This window comes from Papio anubis, chromosome 17 (assembly GCF_008728515.1).
Source record: "Papio anubis isolate 15944 chromosome 17, Panubis1.0, whole genome shotgun sequence".
NCBI classification, from domain to species: domain Eukaryota; kingdom Metazoa; phylum Chordata; class Mammalia; order Primates; family Cercopithecidae; genus Papio; species Papio anubis.
In genome coordinates this window covers 61,946,423-61,959,232 of record NC_044992.1, presented here as the reverse complement: position 1 = coordinate 61,959,232, position 12,810 = coordinate 61,946,423, and the positions used below count along the sequence as shown (strand labels likewise).

General features: G+C 39.4%; 1 protein-coding gene across 4 annotated transcripts in view; it reads right to left on the bottom strand.

Moving 5' to 3' along the window:
• The window catches only part of KCNJ16 (potassium inwardly rectifying channel subfamily J member 16), a 140,260-nt gene that overhangs the window by 22,758 nt on the left and 104,692 nt on the right, over positions 1–12,810 (bottom strand). The window contains exon 1 of one of the 4 annotated variants that reach the window (XM_009191104.4): positions 8,085–8,876. The exons of the other annotated variants lie outside the window; for them this stretch is intronic. The gene's annotated coding sequence lies outside the window, so the exon portion shown is untranslated. Of the gene's footprint in view, positions 1–8,084; positions 8,877–12,810 lie in introns of those variants that run through there. 4 annotated transcript variants of the gene reach the window in all.

The following is a 12,810-nucleotide window of genomic DNA, read 5'->3' as shown; positions in this document are numbered from 1 at the left end:
TTGAGCAGAAGGAAGTTTAGGAATTTTAATTTTAATTCCTTGGGCTAATTCTTCCAGCAGATAATCTGCCTAAGAAAATTTCAGTGGTGCTTGCCTTGAACAAATAGGTTTCCTGCATCCACAACGTAATTATTTCTTAGCCAAGAACGTGTATGGTATAGCTACATAGAGAAAGATTTCCAATATGTATTTAAAAATCAGTAATTTTCAAAAAACTAGCCAGGCGAGGTGGTGGGCACCTGTAGTCCCAGCTACTCGGGAGGCTGAGGCAGGAGAATGGTGTAAACCCAGGAGATGGAGCTTGCAGTGAGCTGAAATCCGGCCACTGCACTCCAGCCTGGGCAACAGAGTGAGACTCCATCTCAAAAAAAAAAAAAAAAAAAAAATCAGTGCTTTTAGATACTTTTAGATACTGATTTAATTAAATATTATTTATAACAATTTTAACTGTAGACCACATGGCCTTGTTTTATTTGAGGTTGATTAGAGAAGGGGACAGGGATGAGATGAATATTTTCTCTGATAATAAAATTACCTTTTGCTTCAACTTAACCAAAATGCCATTTGTGCTCATAAATGATAGATAATATTTATGAAAAGATCATTCAGCTGATGGGTTTGGGAGTACTGCAGAACTTTCAAACACAACTGGAAGGATTATACTATAAACCAACACTATTTTTTTTTCATTCATAGAGTTCAAGACAGGAGAAAGAAATACTGGCGCTTTAGCTGAGAATTATAAACACCATTGGCATTTGAACTCCCAAATCTCATGTAATTTTCCCCTGGAAACATAGACTGCATGCCCTCATTAAAAAAAAAATTAGAAACCTGTCCTCAAAGACAGATTGTCAATAACTTGTGAATGTGCCCCTGCCAGCTCCCTTATCCAGAAACATTTATGAGAGAAGACATAATAGGCTGAAGGAATATTTGTCCTGTTATTCATATTTGGCTAAATGTCACTAAAACTTTGTGAAAACCAAAAGAAGTGCAAGGCCCTGCCCATCAACCCCTAGCCCTCCAGGATTCACACTTGGTTCTTGGGTGGTCCCAGGGGCACCTGGGTGTGGCAAGACACCGTCTATGCTGTGCCATCAAGCAAAGCAGGTATCCACGCCCTCTCCTGAGCAGGACCACTCTGATTTCTATTTTTCTTATTTGAATCAAAAAATGTTCTTTATATGAAAGCAACACATTGGGATTGGTGACCGTATTAGTTTTCACGCCGCTGATAAAGACATACCTGAGACTGGGTAATTTGTATACAGAAAAAGAGGTTTAATGGGCTCACAGTTCCACGTGGCTCTGGGGAGGACTCACAATCATGGCATTTCTTACTTGGCAGCAGCAAGAGAGAGAATGAGAGCCAAGCAAAAAAGGGTTTCCCCTTATAAAACCATCAGATCTTGTGAGACTTATTCACTACCATGAGAACAGTATGGGGGAAACTGCCCCATGATTCAATTATCTCCCATCTGTTCCCTTCCACACACATGGGAATTATGGGAGCTGCAACTGAAGATGAGATTTGGGTGGGGACACAGCCAAACCATATCAGTGACCTTGCCTGTCTGTGGACATACGTACCCTGTTCCTTTCCCCAAAAAGATTTTACTACCAGTTTAATAGAACAACACTAATCAAAATCTCAGCTATCCAAGCAGTAATGGTCAGGAAGTCTAATAGTACAACCAAGCGTTCAGTGTGGTACAACTTTGAAGGTCCAGCCCGCAGGCAATCTATGATGCTAATCAAGGTTTTTCTGTGTGCTCCCAGCTTCTGCTTTTAGTGACACCTTCCCCTTAGCCCAGCTCCATCTCCTCTTTTTTGGGCTCAGTGCTGTGTCACTCTCCGATAATCCTAATAGCCATCTTGAAAAGCAGGTTGTATTATATCTTTTGTGTTTTGCAATTTAACAAGCTAAGTCTTAGGGAAACGAAGCCGTTGACTAAATGCCATTGAGTTGGAAAGCATAAAAACTAGCATTGCAGCCCAGGTCTCTATAACTAGTGTGAGTGGTGCATAATGGCTAATGTCACACTCGGGCCCTCAGGTGTGCATATCTTTTGCATACACAGCTTGAACCATGTTTTCTAGAATTAAGGAGATTATATCCTATTCCCTGCACTTCCAGACACCATGGTTGCAGTAAACTATTTTAGCATCTGAGGTCATCTTTAATTTTTCCTGAGATACATCTACTCACTCTCCTTACAATATCAGCCCTTGATATACACACTGGGGGACACAAATACAAGTAGCAAGTGACTGTAACAGACCTCCACCAGATCAAACCATTAAGAATCTAAAACATCAGCAAGGAAAGAGGTCAAAGGAAGCCGAGACTTGGGAGGGGTGCTCTGAGTGAGAGCTAATTGAGTGATGCCTTTTCATGCAGAAGAATGTTTCCAGTTGTGGGATTACGTGGCCACGGGGTAGACTGGAAGGAAGGCTTGTTGTCTTCAGACACCCTTTGGAATGAAGCCAAAGTGTTTTAACACAAAAGGAAAAACAATCCAGTGTGGGTGATGTCACAGGGCATCCTGAGGAAAGCAGCAAGCATAAGCTTCCTACTGCGTGGATCCAAAGTACACAGAATTATCTTGGTATTAATTCCTTCTGCAGCCAGAAGCTGGACTCTTATGGAAGAACTAGCTCTCATCATGAAGACTCAATGCTGGAAATGAGTGTGTGTGCGTGTGCGTGCAAAGTGTGTAGGTGTGTAAGTCTAGTTCCTGATCAGAGAGTTAGAGATCAACATTCCAGTCCCCTCGCAGGCTCTAGGTTGTCTGTGAAATCACTGTGAAGAACCAAAGGTGGTTTTCGCTGGGTAGACAGAAAATCGTCCTGTTCGCCTCAAGGACACTATCAAGCTGTGATCAGAAATTTGCCTTCTAATATAATAATGGTGATTATTAGATATGGGAAGGATGGGGGTACAGAAGAGTGACCCAAAACAAAAAGCACTTTATGTCAGTGGCAACCCTGCATTAATGAAATGAAGAGACATTCATACTATAACAGGTGACGATGGAGAGTCTATTTGTCATGCCAAATTAGAGAAAAAAGAATGCCTGAGACTGGGAAGCGGAAAAGCACATTTCCATCTTCGTGTCTGGAGAAACTTTACAGGATTGAAGTATGTATTGTCATCACAATGGAGAACTGTTTAAGTAGAAGCAGTGCCTTCCCCTTTGAAGAGTTTATATCTCCTGATAGCGTAGGTCTGGACAGCCAGGTTTCCGGGTCCTTCAGCCTTGGGAGATCTTTGCTGATGGAATACAGCTTTCCCAGCTCCATGCTAGCAGATTGTGGGGCTGGGGAGCTGAGAGGATCATCCCAGTGACTAGCAGCAGTTATTTAGGGAGAAGATAGTCAATCTTCAACTAAGTATTATTAGATCTGACACATATGGATGAAAAAGCAATGTAATGGCCAGACTTCTAAGGTCGAAAGCCAAGAGTTTAGGATTGCCCACTGGAGTGTGGCATATTCTGTTCTTGGGACACATCCAGCTATGATTGTAAAAGGACAGAAATTCAGTTGAGCTGCTGGAACAGGCAGTAAAGAGGGGCAGGGCTTTAGTTAATCAGCTTAACAGACACCCAGTGAGAGAACAAGGGAAGAGAAAGGGGGGAAAACCCAGTGTTGGGGAAGTTAGGAAAAGGGATAATAGGCAGTATGTAGATACTTGTGTAGGTAAGAAGTGTGCATCAAATAGGTATGGCAAAAAAAGTAACTGGGATCCAGATATGGAGCTGGGATTTAGGACCTCCAAACTGAGAGAGGATAATCAGATAACAATTATCAGCCAGAGAGGAACATTTCTTACATACCAGGCATTTTATGTCCATGAAATGTGTTTAATTCTCCCAGTTACCCTGAGAACAAGGGATCAATATTATCCCTATTTTAAAGATGAAGAATCGAAGCTTAACTAGTTTGGGGTATTTATTCAGGGTCACAGGATAATAAATGTTGGGGAAAAAACACGAGAAATGTATCTCATTTTATTGCTAAAGTTTTAAGCCTTAGTAATAAAAGGAACTGTTGGACATGGAATCAGAGTAATGGTGGCTATTTGGACCTGAACTCTGGAAAAAATAGAACGCTCAGGCACTAGGACTGGAGCACAGGTTCAGAGCAGAACTCACTACAAGAAATGCTCACCAAGTCCCCTGAGATGAGTTTTAGAGCCACTCACTTAGGAGTTCTAGGAATGACCCATCCCACGACCTGGAGCAGAGGGGCCTGCGTGTGGAATCAAATGCCCTCAGCTCTAGGGATTGGAGAAACTCACAAGCAGGGAAATTTAGGCAACTGATTATACTAAATAGTTATCAATGTCAACCTCAGACGGCTAGCAAAAGTGGGCAAGGGGAAAGGGAGGGAGGAAGGTGAATGGTGTTAAAAATATCTCTTTCCCAGAAAATCAAGGCAAAGATTCAACAAAAATAGTTTTCTAGCCACAGAGAATTCCCAGTGGAAGTAGTGAATGCTGGTTTATTGGGAGATATTTCACATCTGAAATGTAATGTTTGATTCCTGGTACCTCTTTTGTTTAATAGAGGTCACTATAGTGTTGAAGAAGTGGAACAGAACCCTCCTTCAAAAGTGACGATGGTAGAAGAAGCCACTGGGACACAGCCACTTTAAAGCAGATAATTTGATGTGGCCATTTATAGAGATCAAAATGCAAAATGACTGATTTGTCTTTACTAAACTATGCACACACAAAAGAATGTCCCTAGCCCTAACTTTCATCTTGACCCTCATTACCCCTCATGTCAGCCCATCCCAACATAACTTCTCTGACCTCAACTGCGTGACTGACCTGCAGAGATTGGACTCACCAGACGGGCAAGGCCCGGGGTGGAATGTGGATGTGTGAAATCGGGAAAAAGAAAAAACAGAGAAGAAACTATTAAAGATGATATAGACCTGCTTCTACAAAGCTATTATTGAACACCAACTACGCTCCCTGTACTGTAATCTAGATACGCTGAGATAGTCAAAACATGGCCCTGGCTCCAATTGGTTCACACCCTTGAATGCAGTAACAAATACTCTGTATTCGTGTAGGAGAGACAGGGGCCCTGCTCTATGATGCTACAAAGAATGGGGCTAGAATCTGCTTATTTTATAGGGATGTAGATTTAATGTCTGTATCATGAATAATGTTTTTGTTGTTAGTACCTTATGACAGAAACAATCTACTGAGTATTAACTCTGAATTTGGATCAACTTGAAGAATTTCTGGAAGAGTTTCCTGAGTTTGCTAGATGGCTGAACTAGAAAACGCTGAAGTTCTCTTTTAACATTAATATTTAAAGGTTTTATGTTATGCCATTTTCTTATTAACTGGTAAACAGCACTCCAATTTTATGAGATAAACAGTGATGAAAGTCTTTCCAAGAAGACTGGAAATAAACAGTGTCAGACTTCACCTTCTCAATAAAGTCAAAAGACTTGAGTCTTCTAATTTTTTTAAAAAAATAATTGTGAGCCATATTTGTCACGCCAACAGGACAGATCATCCTGACCCATGTTTTGGTACTATCTGTGCCTTTGCTCATTGCACTGACTTCTTAATTTTATCTGACCTGTTTTCATTTTCATTTTGTAATTCTGCATATGGCTCAAAGAAAACAAAACACTCAGACTGGATCAAAGATTTTCTGAGCAACAATTTAAAAAAATACAACTCAGCAGAATGGCTACAAGGGAAGTTTCTAAGGATAGATGTTTCTGTTTCTTACTCCTGTGTTTCAGGGTGCCCCTGAATCTCACTGTGATGTTGGGTGTGTTGCATCTTGAAGGTGACCCAAGCTCAGGTTTTGATGATAGGGCTGCTCTTAGGGTCTTATCAGGTTCTTATCGTGACTTGTGATTACAGATGTATTATTAAGTGATGCAAACAAAACAGTGCCTTTACTTTCATCAGTTAGATTAGATTTTTGAGTCAGTCTAGTTTGTTTGAATCTCATCTCCAACATTTACCTATGCAAACTCAGAGCAGTTATTTTACCTCTGTGTTCTCTGTCTTTTTAAAAGGGGCAATTATATAAGAATTAAATCAGATAGCATTGTAAAATACTAGGTATCTCATAAATGTCAGTAGTTTTTGCCTGAAGCTTAAGCTGTCAAGCAAAATAGGAACTTCTACTTTGGCTGGTTTGAGGCAGCTACTGTGACAATGGTAGAAGAAACCATTAGGAAAAAACCACTTTAAAGCAGGTATTCTGATGTGGCCTCTTAATAAAGATCAAAATGAACATTGTTTGTCTCTATTAAACTATGCACACACAAAAGAATGTCTCTGGCCATAACTTTCTTCTCGACCCCCATGACTCCTCATGCCAGCCCATCCCAACATACCTTCCCTCACCTCATCCGCATGGCTGACCTGCAGAGATTGGGCTCACCAGACAGGCAAGGTCCGGGGTGGAATGTGGATGTCTGAAAGCTGAAGATTAAATATTGCAGGTCAGAAAACCATGGCAGAAGCAGGTCAGGGCTGGTATGAATTGTTAGGGGCACCTTTGAGATTACAACTGTATCCCACCTTCCTCACTGCAAAATTGCAATTGGCTTGTATTTTCTTAACTTGAGAGCAAAACATGTATTCTTTGGAGTTGCACCACTTGGTATATTACTGGGAGCTTAGGTCTTAACCCCCTATCACTCTCTATATCAGTTTCTCTCCTCTCTAAAATGGAGCTAACAATAATTGTCTCCATTTACTTTGTGCTCCCTGTGTGCCAGGTACCATATCAAATGAAATTAAATAATATCTAAGATATAGATGCTAGTAAAGGCTTTTGAAAAGCAGGCAGAGAGAAGTTCAGTAATTTGGGGGAAGGTCACACTGCCAATGCATAGACAATTTGGTCTCTACCTTGCACATTGTAGACTTTCAGAACTTCCAATTAAAAAAAAAAAAGTGAGCCATATTTGTCATGCCGACAGGACAGATGATCCTGACCCATGTTTTGGGTCTGTGCCTTTACTCATTGCATTGACTTCTTAATTTTAGCTGACCTGTTTTCATTTTAACTTTGTAATTCTGCATATGGCTCAGTGATAACAAAGCACTCGGACTGGTTCAAGGATTTTCTGAGCAACAATTAAAAACCCCACTCCATCTGAATTCTCAGGATTACTTCAAGATTCATGGGGAATTTTTTAAAAGGCAGGGGAGGGATTTTAAACAGAAAAGCTTAACATGTTTCATAAATAAGTCATTTACGGCTAAACCCATGGCCATGTGTCTATACTGTCTTAGCATTTTCACATAGATAAGTTGCCTTCCTTCAGCTTGTGCCACTTCTTCTAGTGAAACGGAAACCTGAAGGCATGGAAAATAGTAGGTGTTGTTTACTCCATAGCAACAGTCCAGATGACGAATTGAAAGAAAGCAATGAGTAGAAGAAAAACATTAAAAGTTCAAAAGCCACGTGCTTTTATACTTAGTCAGATTTCAATGCTTGAAGGGCTTATTATTTATTGAAGTTACCTTTTAACAGTTGTTTTTCTAAAGAGTCTTTACGGCATTTCTGTCTATATTTTTAGTTGTGAAGAGGTAATTAATCCCAAATTGATGACAATGTATTTTATTACACAGTTTCAAATTCCCGATGCTACTTTGCTGTCACTTTGCAACAGTGGAAGAGTGACAAAGACATAACAAAAAAGACAGCTTTATGAATGACTGTTTTCCACAGGAAATGAAAGATTCACCTCTTCCACGTTGCTCCACGTCAGTAAGTTATGTCAGCTGGCTAAGTCATCATCCTTTTAGTCTCTCTCTGTCTCTGAATGTTACTTCCCTTAATGGATCTGCAAATGGCACTGACATTTTTAATCTGTTTGGCTCAGCGTTCCCCAGAGATTATACGAGAGAAAGAAAACCTATTCCCAGGCATAGACCATGCCTCCATAAAGCATGACTACTGAGCCAAAAAAAGCATCATAAAGGTGCTTATTAACAGGGATACATACAAAAAGGATGAGCTGAAGAGAACAGATAAGCAATTATTTCAGGCTTGGAACACTTTTAATCCATGACACGATCTTACCTTAGTGAAAGATGATGAAGTGCAGATCTGAACCCCATGTCCTTTTCATCTTGTAAGAGCATCGTAGCTGAGCATCTCACAGGACCTTTTCTCTTGGCCCTGTTAGTGCCCTTCTGAAGCTGTCAGCACCTACCGCCATGGAGATGAGAAACCCCACAGGAGAATCTCTCTCTTCTTTGCCTTTCCGGATACATTCACCACAGACAAAGGCCACTGAGTTCTCAGCCTCGCTCTAGTGAATTGACACTTTCTTTAACTGGTTCCCATGCCTACGCATAGTAGATAGTCTTGCCAATGGTGGCGGACAGAAAACAAGAATCAAGAATAGCCTTCTTCCATGCCCATTTACATCTTTGTTTTCTGATCAAACCTCTGGAAGCTTATATAATAATAAAAACCTTTTCATATCACAAAAGTGGCCACACATTACCCCTAAATTTCTTACTGTCCTGGAAGGCTGGATTTTCTCTTACTGACACCTCCAGGTCCTGTACAACCTCTTCCAAGTGTGTTCTTCTTAAGTGTAGGTGCTCTGTGATTGTGACAGCACAGATTTTTGTATGCAAATGTACACTTTGTCTGTGTAACCCTATACCTATGGCAAACAGCATCTTGCCCCACATCATTTCATCTGGGTTTCAAGGAAGCGTGTGCCCCCAGAAAGACTATCAACAAGCTCAGTAGTGACTCCAAGGACAAAGTGTAGATGTTCTTTCAACATGCCGGTCTTGTTTTGCAGTTTGTTTGTTTGCTTCCTCTAAATTTCAGAGAAGGAGGAAGTTTCCTGTTAAGAAGCATTACTGGCCAGGCGCAGTGGCTCATGCCTGTAATCCCAGCACTTTGGGAGGCTGAGGCGGGAGAATGGTTTCCGCTCAGGAGTTTAAGACCAACCTGGGCAATATAGTGAAACCTCATCTGTACTAAAAATAAAAAATAAATTAGCTGGGCATAGTAGCATGTGCTTGTAGTCTCAGCTATCTGGGAGGCTGAGGTAGGAGGATTGCTCGAACCCAGGAGATCGAGGCTGCAAGTTTGCTAGGATGACGCCACTGAACTCCAGCCCGGGTGACAGAGTGAGATCCTGTCTCAATAAATAAATAAATAAATAAAATAAAATAAAATAAAAATGAACCATTACTCAAAAAATGGCACAGTAAATACTTGTGCTATTTACTCAGATGATGGAACTGGTAGAAAAGGAGTTTTGGAGTGAGGGAATCAATAATTGGTGTTTTATTGTGGAAAATTTGAAATGCTTTCTGACAACAAAATGAACATGTCAAGGAGACAATATATTAGTCTGGAGTTCAGGGGAGAACTTCAAAATGGAAATATAAGATTGGAAGTTATCAATGTACATAGAGTATTTGCAACCATGAACATGGATGGAACAATACAAGAGTCAGAATAGTTAGAAAGGAGGAGGATTCCAGTGACTAAGGCCTGGGACAGCCTAATTTAAGATTGGGAAAATGAGGAGGCTCTAACTAAGAAGACTGAGAAAAAGAATTGCTTGAAGTAGGAGGAAAAATTGTGACACATGATATGAAGTAAAGAAAGTGTTACAAGCAAAAGGCAGTGTGGTCAGGCATGGTGTCTCACCCCTGTAATCCCAGCACTTTGGGAGACTGAGGCAGGAGGATTGCTTGAGCCCAGGAGTTCACGACCAGCCTGGGCAAAATAGTGAGACGCTGTCTTGACAAAAAATATATATATTTTAAGTATATATATTTATATGTGTATATATAAAAATATATATAATATATATAAATGTGTAATATATAATATATAATATATAAATATATATAATATATATAACATATAAATATATAACATATAAACATACATATAAATATATAATATAAATATACAATATATAAATATATAATAAATATATAAATATATAATATATAAATATATATACTACATAAATATATAATATATAAAAATATATATATAAGCTGGATGGTGGTGCACACATGTAGTCCCAGCTACTTGGGTGACTGAGGCGGGAGGATCATTTGAGCCCAGGAGGTCAAGGCTGCAGTGAGCCCTGATCATATCACTGCCCTCCAGCCAGAGCAGCAGAGCGAGACCCTGTCTCAAAAGAAACCAAAACCAACCAAACAAACAAAAAAGCAGAAAAGGAAAAAGAAAAAGGCAGTGATCATCGGTGTTCGATACTAACAATAAGTCAAGATAAAGACAAAAATTGACCATTGGATTTCGCAGTGTGATGTCACTAGTGACCTTGATGAAAAATGTCACAACAGAGTTTTGGAGATAAATGCCTGATTTGACTAGGGACAAGTAAAAACAGGGTGACAGGAAGTGTTGGAAGCATGTAGGAAGCCTACAGAGGGTGCCACTGTCAAATGGAGTAGGAAAATGTGGTGATGGATGGGAAGGGATGTGGAGGTCCAACTGGGGTTAATTGTTCAGGGAAATGGTTATATGTTTTGTTTTAATTTTTCACATAAGATTTTGCCAACTGATTAATTTTTTAAATTAAGTAAGTGTCCTGCAATTACTCTTGTGTGTCATTGCCATTAAAAATAGCTACTTTTACAGGTAGCGGTGGCTCACGCCTGTAATCCGAGCACTTTGGGAGGCCGAGGTGGGCAGATCATGAGGTCAGGAGTTCGAGACCAGCCCAGCCAATATGGTGAAACCCCATCTCTACTAAAAATACAAAAATTAGGCGGGTGTGCTGGTGCACGCCTATAGTCCCAGCTACTCGGGAGGCTGAGGCAGAAGAATTGCTTGAACCCAGGAGGCAGAGGTTGCAGTGAGCCGAGATTGTGCCACTACACTCCAGCCTGGGCAACAGAGAGAGACTCCATCTCAAAATAAACAAACAAAAACCCAAAAAACAAAAAACAAAACAAAAGTACTTTTGGTGAACATGAAGAAGGCGTCCTGATTGGTTTCGTAGCTTCATTGTAAAATCATGGGGAGAGAATGGAATACTATTTTGAATCAGCCACTGGGTCCTTTGTGCACGTGATGTTACTAACCACTGGTTTCAACTAATCAGGTGAAAATGAATAATTCAATCAAGTCTTTTCCATCTTTTTCTCTCTTTTGTTTTCCGCATCATGTAAAATACTTCACTTAATTTATTCTTAAATAAAACATTGCTTTTATAATCAGATAAAACAGTATAAACTATAGAAAATATAAATTCTGTGATAATACTTTTCAGTAAACATTAAAATGTCCTAAAATCCACAGTTTAATTGTAATCTAATTCTAAACTACTTGTTCACTAAGAACATTGCTTGATGAACAGTGAATGCTTAATACTTAATTCTTTAAAAAAATGGATGAGTGGCTGATTAACATAGCACTAAGGAAATCTGCAAGTATTGGTAGTGGGAACCTGTAGTCCCAGCTACTCAGGAAACTGAGGCTGCAGAATTATTTGAACCTGGGGGGCAGAGGTTGCAGTGAGCTGAGATGGTGCCACTGCACTCCAGCCTGGGTGACAGAGCGAGACTCTGTCTCAAAAAAAAAAAAAAAAAAAAAAAAGAAATCTGCAATTATAATCATTTATCTCAAAAATGATAATTAGCATTAAGGCTATGATATAGGTCTGAGTCTTTTACAAATCAAAAGCAAAAATGAAACACCAGATGATTAAATTGAGTCTACTTAACCTAGCAGATTGATATATTAATGATAGCTAGAGATAGATATAGTTTTTATATACATATAGTTTTTATATAGCTTTTTTAGTACTATTGAGAAAGTACCTAAATTGTTCTCAACAGAATCCTTTTAAATGCACAGAATATTCTAGACCTGGATTTCTCAACCTCAATATTTACGGCCAGAAAATTTCTTGTTGTGGGGAGATGACCTGTGGTTATGGCATTTAGTTTAACAGCATCCCTAAACTCTTCCCACTAGATGCCAGTATGACCCCAAACCCTAGTAGTGACATCCAAAAATGTGACCAGATATTGCCAGATGTCCCTTGGTGAGCAAAATCAGCCCAGGTTGCAAATCATTCTCTAGACTCAAAGAACCAAGTAGACAAGTTTTATTCTTAGTTAGTAGAATGTATAATAGACTATGGATTCACAAAATATATAAATAGCATTTCTTTCATAAAATACAGTAAAGGTGAATTATTTAAGGAGGGGGTAAATGTGTAAAATGTGAACAAAAGGGAGCAATGTTTGTACCACCGAATTTGTGCTGTGGCAAAGCTTGTGAAAATATAAACGTATAAGTAGAAAGCTGCACTTCAGGAAAAATGGGTAGGGATAAAGCACATTTTCATGGAGGAAGGAGTGCAAATATTGGTTTTTCAGAGAATCGTGTTAAAAATTGGTTTAATTTCTTATCTTTAAAGTGAGAGGTAACACAGTGGTTAAGAATTGATATAAAGTGTCAGTCTGTCAATTAGAATCCCGGGTCTCACTACTTTAATACTCTGTGCCTCAATCCCCTACTCTGTAAAAGGAAGATAATAAAAATATCTTAGCTCTTAGCAGAAGTAAATGAATTCATATTTGTAAAGCACTTAAAATGGTACCAGGTAAAAATAAATGTCATCTAAGTGTTTGTTAAGTCTGATTGGGTGAATATAAAGAGAGATGTACATAGTTCGGTGAGTGAGAGTAATGTTTTCCGAGTGGTTAAAAAAAAAGAACAAAAAACACACAGAAAATAAAAAGTAACAGAGGAATTTACATGACTGAAGAAATGGGCAGAGAAG